The sequence below is a fragment of the Chelonoidis abingdonii genome, chromosome 4, assembly GCF_003597395.2.
Source record: "Chelonoidis abingdonii isolate Lonesome George chromosome 4, CheloAbing_2.0, whole genome shotgun sequence".
Classification (NCBI taxonomy): domain Eukaryota; kingdom Metazoa; phylum Chordata; order Testudines; family Testudinidae; genus Chelonoidis; species Chelonoidis abingdonii.
Window position 1 is genome coordinate 53,353,393 of NC_133772.1, and position 8,691 is coordinate 53,362,083.

General features: G+C 42.6%; 1 long non-coding RNA gene across 1 annotated transcript in view; it reads left to right on the forward strand.

The window, feature by feature from the left end:
- LOC116814615 (uncharacterized) overlaps window positions 1–8,691 on the forward strand; it is a 12,814-nt gene continuing 4,123 nt past the window's right edge. Inside the window, exons 1-2 of the long non-coding RNA XR_004371294.2 lie at window positions 1–118; window positions 3,402–3,846. This is a non-coding gene — a long non-coding RNA (uncharacterized LOC116814615). The remainder of the gene's footprint in view (window positions 119–3,401; window positions 3,847–8,691) is intronic.

Consider the following 8,691-nt stretch of genomic DNA (forward strand, 5'->3'; position numbering starts at 1 on the left):
ATCTCAACGATGCAGAGAGGCAGCACTGAAGAGGCTTTAGAGAAAGCTACCATGCCTAAGTATGAGGCCAAAAGGGGGAATGTTTACTGGAATGTGACAGAAGAGAAGAGGAGAGAATGTGAGTTATGGATGAACACACAATGTTCCTGAGATCCCAAGAGAAGAAAACAGATAGATAAAATAAATTAGTATACCATGGATATACAATATACAATCAATTAAATACCATGGGTCTTGACAAAAGATTTTTTTACATATTCTTTCCTGTGTGCTTAAAGGATGTTTTAGAACCTTTAGCAGCATTAGGCAGAAGGTCACACTACATGGTCATAATACTCCCTTCTGCTCTTAAAATGTATGAATCTCTGAAGGCAAAGACAGGAAGTGCTTGGCAGACAAGAAGCTGGGGAGTGGTCCAAGATCACATGAAAACTGGGAGGAGGAGGAAATGAAGGGAGCAAGAATGAGAAAAGATTGGGAGGCACATGAGGGGTGGTAGGAAAGATTGTGGATATTCAAAAATTTTAAGTAACACTTAACTTTCAAATGCCTGAACAGCAAATGTAACTTTTCTTGTCTGCCTAGTAAACACTGGCATTTTATCCGTTTGAATAATCAAAGTGGTGCTTTCCGTGCCTTCTTGGTTGCAAAGATTTGAACTGCTTCCTGAAGGTCCACAGTCTGGCCCAGCTCATGCTCTACTGAGACGGTTTCAAGGCCAACCAGCCTCTCCTGTGTCATTGTGGAGCGTAGATGTGTTTTTATTAACTTCAGCTTGGAGAAGCTGCGTTCTCCACTGTCAACTGTTACAGGAAGTGTTAGAAGTATGTGCAGAGCAACAAAAGCATTTGGAAAGAGGGTGGTCATCTTATTTGTGCATATATATTCCAGAACAATGTCAAGAGTAACAAAAGCTGAAATGTATCCTGAAAGGGCTTTCAGTTCATCACCTAAATCACTCGCATCAATATCGCGCATGTCATCATGTATCTCTAGTGCCCTGCATTGCTGGTGTAGGTCTTCCTCAGGTGTAGTGAGGAGTTATGGAATATCATACAACATCCCAAATATACTGTTGTGTTCCTTGAGCTGCATGAAACTTTCTTCAGCTGACTGTATTGCACAATCTAGCACCTAGTTAAAGAATTCAATTTTGAATTGTTGTTTGGGGTCTCTTATGGGATTTTCCAAGGTAAGGGTGTGTGTACATTTCTTGGGTGGTGACTCTGCTTATATGCTCCTGGAGTACACCATCAAATTCAGCCATCAGCGCCACAATTTTAAGGAAATTTCCATTGTTGGGCACATACAGCTAATCTGAAGTGACATGCAGTGCTAGGTTTTTGGTAGCAAGTATTCTCACAATGTCAATGAGCCTTTTTAGAACATTTTGCCAGTAAAGAGACTCTGATGCAATCTTCTCTTGATGCTGATCACCTATGGTGGCCTTTAACCTTAGTTTCATCTCAAGCTCTTTCCACCTATGGAATGCTCTCTGGTGATTTGCTGCCTTCTCATGGCATGCCAGATTTCTAGCCAGATTTTCCCAGTCCTTTGTTCCTGTAGAACCGAATGTGGCTGGAACACTAGACTTGAAGAGTTTGCATACTGTTTTTGTTGCAACCTTCTGTTTTTTTGAGTACATAAGCCATGCAAGAAACAGCAACTGTTTCTTGTGCCTCCATCACACTCTTCTCTGATCTACTCTTTTCTTCAGGAATGTGCATGGTTACATCCATTTGAGATGGAGATATGGATGCTGCAGTAGCTGTCAGGTCACCTGCACTCTGACTAACTGGAAGATCAGGCATCTCCTCACCACTCACATCCTCACTGGGGCCGGAAGGCTCACTGTGAACATTTGTGTCTATGTATCTCAGGAGAGCTCCTTCCTGCTTAGATAGAAAAGCTTCCTTTGCTTGCTTTCTTTTTCTGAATGCTGCCCCAGAGGGGCATCTTCTTCTTTCACTCATGACTGCTGTTCTGTGCCAGCTATAGTGGCTCTCAACACTTAGTTGAAGGGGACAAATAAGCAGGCTGGTAGCAGGGCCTGAGTGAGGGAAGATATCAGAGTCTTAAGGGCCTAACTGGCTCCTACTACTTCAGTTGACTGCCTGTTCTCCTCAAGTGGGTTCAGGGAAGCAGCAGGAAACAGGAAGCTCCCTGAGAAGCTGGTGTTAATCAGTCCAGGCTCCTGGGGGTGCTAGAGAGGTACATAAGAGGCTCCTCCTCCTCTCTCTCCCTGCAGCTCCTGCTGCTTTCTGTTATTCCCTCTCACCTTTTCTCCTGCCTGCCTGTTATGTCTCTTGTGCCCTCCTTCCTCCAGCACAGCACTCCACCATCTCTGTGCATCTAGAGCAGAGAGAATACATATGTACCAGCAGCAGACACAATTTTCTACACTCTGGGTCCTAGTGGTATGCCCCACCTCCCGTCTGGCACCTGAGGCGGCTACCTCAGTTTGCCTCATGGTAAGGCCAGCCCTGAAGAGTGGATACCTGGAGGAAGTGGGATTATGAAGCAACTCAGTTATAGAGAGAGATTTTTAAGTGGCAGTGGGATATCCAGGAAGAGATGCACAAATGGTCAGAAGGGGTTGCAGGGGAAGGAGAGTAGAGTTGGGTTCTTTGGTAAGAAGATGATAGCATCACTGAGGTATAGAGAGCATGAACGGAGAACACCAAAAGAGAAAAAGGGAGAGGAGGAGAATCACTCAATGAGATGCTGAAGGAAAGGTCAGTTGGACTGGCTAGGGTAGAAATCAGGGTCGGGCAATAGTCCCTTAATGGTTTAAACTTGGACCAAAGTTTAAAGCTTGGCTAGAATACTGGTTATAAAACTGATAATTAACCCATCCAGACAGGCCAACTAAATTAGGTTTAGACTTAAAACAAGTTTTTTAAACTGATTCATTAAATCTAGTTTGAAACTGAGTGTAGCATGAAAAATAGTGTTTGCAGTGTCTATGAACTCTCATATGCACCTAGAGTTATAGGAGCATCTATGTTATAACTATGGTGGGAAGTGTAATAGGCAGTATAATATTGTTTCTCAACATAGTTGCAGTCCTATGTTTTTCCATCCGCCTAGCACACAATTCTGTCTGTAGTGCAGTTGTGTCCTGCATGTGCTAGCTGGCTCCATGACAGATTTTTACTTCAGCGCCACAAACCTAACTATTACAGTAGCTTGGACATTACTGTGGCATTATACTCCCTATTTTTTATGAAAATATGCTTGTGGCAGGAATATGGCACAACTAAGATATACTTTATGCAAGATACCTTACAAGAGTTATCATTGGAAAGGTTTTAATTTACTGAATATGATTATCCTATTTGTATGCATGTATCATTTCTGTATCTGAAATGAGGAATATTGACTATGTATCTGTATTTCAGCTATGCTACTTTGGGTGACACCTACTGCTGACACTTAAGGTACAACAGTGAAAAAGCCTGATAGCGCTGATGGCCCATCAGCAAGAGACAATGGACTGTAAAAGAGCTTAGTCTTCCTGTGAACCTGTGGGTCAGCCTGTGAACAATGGCTACAGGGGCCCTACAGAGGCATGTGACCATGATACTGGAACCCATCTTGAATTCTGTACTTTTCCACGAGAAGTTAGTGGGGGTGGGGGGTGTCAAACTACGAAACAAAGGACTCCCACTTTATGCAAATCCTATTTAAGAGTTGGGAGTGAGGTAATCCAGGTTGTCAGGTCTTCCCTGCTTCCCCACCCAAGATAACTGTGGAAAACAACTAAGACTGAACTGGGAGAAAGAACTGGAACCAGGCTGGAAGGGCGTCTGGCCTGTGAAGAAGATTATTAGAACCACGTTTAGGGTGAGAACTTACATGTAACTTGCTTCTTTCAGTTAAGCTTAGTTTGCATGCTCTGTTTTATTTTTTAGTAATCTGCCTTGTTCTGTCTGCTATCTCCTAACTACTTAAAATGCTCCTGTTATAGTTAATAAATTTATTTCTGGGTTATAATCCAGTTTGAGATTTCTAATGGGAGGGAGGCGAGAAGTTGTGTACACCCTTCTCCACATTGAGGAAGACTATAGCTACACTACAGAGCTTACAGCAGTGCAGCTGCACCACTGTAGTGCTGCTAGTACAGACACTCTACACTGATGGGAGTGAGCTCTCCTGTCAACTTAATTACTCCAGCTATGTAGGCGGGAGAAGCTCTTCTGTTAACATAGCTGTGTCCACACTGGCACTTAAGTCAGTGTAACTTACGTTGTTCGGGGGGGTGGCTTATTCACACCCCGAGCAACATAACTTATACCGACATAAGCTGTAGTGTGTATATAGCCAAAGCCTTTGGTGGAGCAGGGAATTGAACTCAGGTCCCAGGATAGTGCCCTAACCACTGCACCATCCTTCCTCTCCAGATCTAGCACTTTTGCTGGCTAATTATCGAGCATCCATCTATTCAGGTCTTTACTAACTTTGGGGAGGAGGAGAAAGTTAAAGTGAAGTAGTTCCCTTGGTATTTTATGATGCTTCTGTCATAGTCTGTACTTCTCTAAAAGTGATTTCTGTTACTGCTTGACTGCTTAGAAGGCTCTATTTAAAATATTTTGTTTCCTTTGTATGACATTAGTTAATAGGCAGTCTTGAGCTTTGAATCAGTTCTTCACTGCATCAATATCTTCACATTTAAGGATGAAATGAATATCTTCTGTTGTTTTGCTGATAGATATCTAAATATTGGGGAGGAAATGGTTCTTTTCATAGTGATCTGAAATGCTAAGTCAGAAGGCACAGTGCACATTTAAAATAATGAGTGATCAGATGACATTTGTCTGGTTGATTTGCTAGGAGACAGTAAAATCAAGAAATATCTTGAAAGAGTAAAAATAAGGCATTCAGCGCTTCCCCTTTTTTGTGCTGCTAGGTTAGAAAGAACACATGGCTGGTCTATCCAGCTTGCTAACTCTGTTTACTCCTCTGGGGATTTCAACTCCTTTTCTAAAGAGGCAGCTGTGAATTAATTTACCAGACACACGTGTATGATGTCATGTTATAACTGAATCATAGAATATCAGGTTTGGAAGGGACCTCAGGAGGTCATCTAGTCCAACCATCTGCTCAAGACAGGACCAACCCCAGACAGATTTTTGCCTCAGATCCCTAAATGGCCCCCTCAAGGATTGAACTCACAACCCTGGGTTTAGCAGGCCAATGCTCAAACCACTGTAATGGCAGTTTAACATATTGACAATCTGTGAAGTTAATTTATTCAGAAAGTAAATGCCCAGATCAAACTAACAAGAGTTAGAATTGAGTTAGCAGCATATTTTCCCATATATTAGTCAAATTATATGCAATAGGGTTACATTAAGTGTATTTTCAAATCTTCTGGAAGGGCTCTAATTACATCCTGTATGACTCTTCTGGGTACCCAATCTGTTGTAGATACCATATTGTCATGGGATACAGTGAGACGAAAGAGCTTCATTTGCATGGGCAGGGTACTCCCCCATGTGGATATTTTTAGCTAGCCTAAGGAAATTTGCAGGCAGTGTGATCGGCAATAATTCTCATCTAATCTTCATCTGCTGTTATTCATTACACTGCTTTGTGCCTGAAAACTGGAAAATTCAAAATTGAATATAAAATATTGATTTAAACAGCATACACATCAATGGAAGACTAGATTTTGGCAAGAAAAAACGGAAGTACAATGGATGAGCTGGCCTGACTTGCTAATCTTACACCTGTTTCAGGAAGGACAGCAACTCTGTTGTTCAATCCCTGCTGCAGAAAATGAATGAAAAGCAAGGAGTGCTGACAGGTAGCATATGAAGTCTGCATGGATGTGCTGTCATTTGGAAATGTACAACAAATGAATTCAGTGCAGTGTCTAAAACCATGAATGCATTCTTGTGCAATGGATTTATGCTAGTGTCTGAAAAACAGTCAAGACAGTGTGATCTTAGGGTTATTCTGTGACTTTCTTGTCTTTATTCTTTTAATGAATGATCAGGAAAGATGGCTACTGTTGGACAGAAGGCAGCATTTAGTTGTTTCTCATTCACAGCTCAAGCCATCTATATTCATCATTCCCAAACTCTAGAACTGATTTTACAGGATGCTGAGTGCTCTCAGTTTCCATTGATTTTAGGAAGCTCTAAGCACCTTAGTCTCTCAAGACCTCATCCTCCAATTTGTATTAGGCAGAAATGGTGTGAGAAAGAAAACTAAGGGCAGATCCTGAGCTGTGGCCAAGGAGTATTCATGCAGCTCAGCAATGGTGGAGGAGGGCAGTGCTGCATGTGTAACTCATTTTCCAACTGGCTGGGTACTGGGCCCCTACCTTGCATGGACTAGAGCAGTGGTGCTGGAACCCTTTTAATAGTGGGGTGCTGAAAGCCAGCCCCTTTGCCCCTGTCCATCCCTTCCCCCACAGCTGGAACCAGCAGTCAGGATCCGAGCCTGAGTGCAGGGCTGCGGAGTCCTGGGCATGGGGACCCAGGAGCGGTGCCCTGGCATGGAGCCGCAGGCCCAGCAGTTGGGGAGCAGGGTCGGCAGCTGGGACCCAAGCCCCAGAATGAGACAGCACCCCTTGCATCCCTAGTTCCCATGCCTATGGATTAGAGTTCTGTGAAGGCTGCTCTGATGACCAGCGTTACTCAGGGCTGTAACAGTCAGTCAATTGCCAGGATGTCCCAACTACTCACCTTTCTCCAACTATACAGTGGTAACAGGGAGAAAGGGTGGCATAGAAACCACTGTTGTGGCTCCATGCTATCTGAAAATTTCCTTATACCGGGAGAGTAGAGAGCTCTTCTGGTAATCAGCTAAGTTGACTTTGTGCCACAGGATCTGGTTCAGAGTAACTGGATCTTAATAAAGGGAGTTTGGCCTGGCTAATGAGTAGGTGAAAGGGGTGAGATTTTAAAAAACAATAGTCAATAGAATCAATGGCTTCCGAGATCTTGCTGAAGACTGAACATAGGAGTCACAGAATGACTAAACTGGTTTGTTAAACTGTCCAGTGAAATTCTGCCTCCTTGGCCCCAACAAGTTCAGTACCAAATTATCTTATTACTAAATTGTATCCTCACAGCCTTTAACTTACCAAAGATTTTTACTGACAGGCTTGAAAGTTTGTGACCCTCCCACTCTGATTTGAGATAAAACTAGAACTAGCATCGACATCCTTTAGGCTTTATCTACTATTACCCATTGCTAACAGTGGGCGTCAGACACAGGCAAAGTGAACTGGTGCTCAACTCAGCTGCAGAAGTAATTGTGTTTTAACCACAGGTTCTGAAAGGGCACTAAAGCCCATCGGGTTAGCCTCTGTGAAAGACTGCTGATCTTCCAGTGCTACCAGTACCACACCCCCAAACAGATCCATGCTGGGATATTGCTAGCAAACCCAAAAGAGCAAGGGAACTTCACAGACTAAATAGAATTTCTGAGAAGGTTAATTTACATTATTTATGTGCCAAATGACTCCCTCCCCACCTAACCTCCCACTTACCTGACCTGGTTAGTGGGGACATCTAGCAGTTACCTCTGGAGTAGCCTCAATCTTGATTTTAGTACTGCAGCTCATCCTTAAGATAAGCTGGTAATTGCCATAGTAACACAAATCAAACCCTGATTTAAGTCCATAAACTCTTGAGCCTCTTCCTTATGTCTCATTTGAGAGTTACATAAGATTCAAAAAAAGACAGCAGGGCAGGCTTCAAACTCTGCAGCTGGTTCAATGCCCTCATTTCTAGAGTGACTCTTTAGAGTTACCAAAAGGTAACAAACAACTATTTTCAATTTGAACTGCATTCTTTAAAGGCAACCTCCATCCACATACTGAATCTAAATAGTTCCTTTTATTTTTAGATTTAGTGCTTTGGACAGCTGCTCAGGTACCAATAAAACCCTGAGAATGCAAATACTTTAGTCATCTCACTGCCAACATAAATAAAAGCTAAATATAGGTAGTCAAAATACAACATTCTGTTTTAGTTATAAACTTAAAAATGTTCAGAGATCAAAATCACTGTCAAATAGTCAATTGCTTTCCCCACTTCCACCCTATATTTATGTCAAATATAATTTTGTTGTCATGGTTGCATAGTCAACTGATTAAAAATAACATTTCACTAATCTCAGAATATCAGATTTATAGAATTTATTAAAGCTAAAGCACATTCATCATGCTTCGTAAAAATAATTAGGAATGAAGAATCTACATCATTAGCCACACTCAAGGTTGGACTAGACACTCATCTCTTAGGCCTGGTCTACACTACGCATTTAAACTGATTTTTAGCAGCGTTAATCCGATTTAACGCTGTACCCGTCCACACTACGAGGCCCTTTATATCAATACAAAGAGCTCTTTAAATTGGTTTCTGTACTCCTCCTCAACGAGAGGAGTAGTGCTAAAATTGGTATTACCATATCGGATTAGGGTTAGTGTGGCCGCAAATCGACGGTATTGGCCTCTGGGCGGTATCCCACAGTGCACCACTGTGACTTCTCTGGACAGCAATCTGAACTCGCATGCTGTGGCCAGGTAAACAGGAAAGGCCCCGCGAAATTTAGATTTTCATTTCCTGTTTGCCCAGCGTGGAGCTCTGATCAGCACGGGTGGCAATGCAGTCCCAAATCCAAAAAGAGCTCCAGCATGGACCGTATGGGAGATACTGGATCTGATCGTTGTAT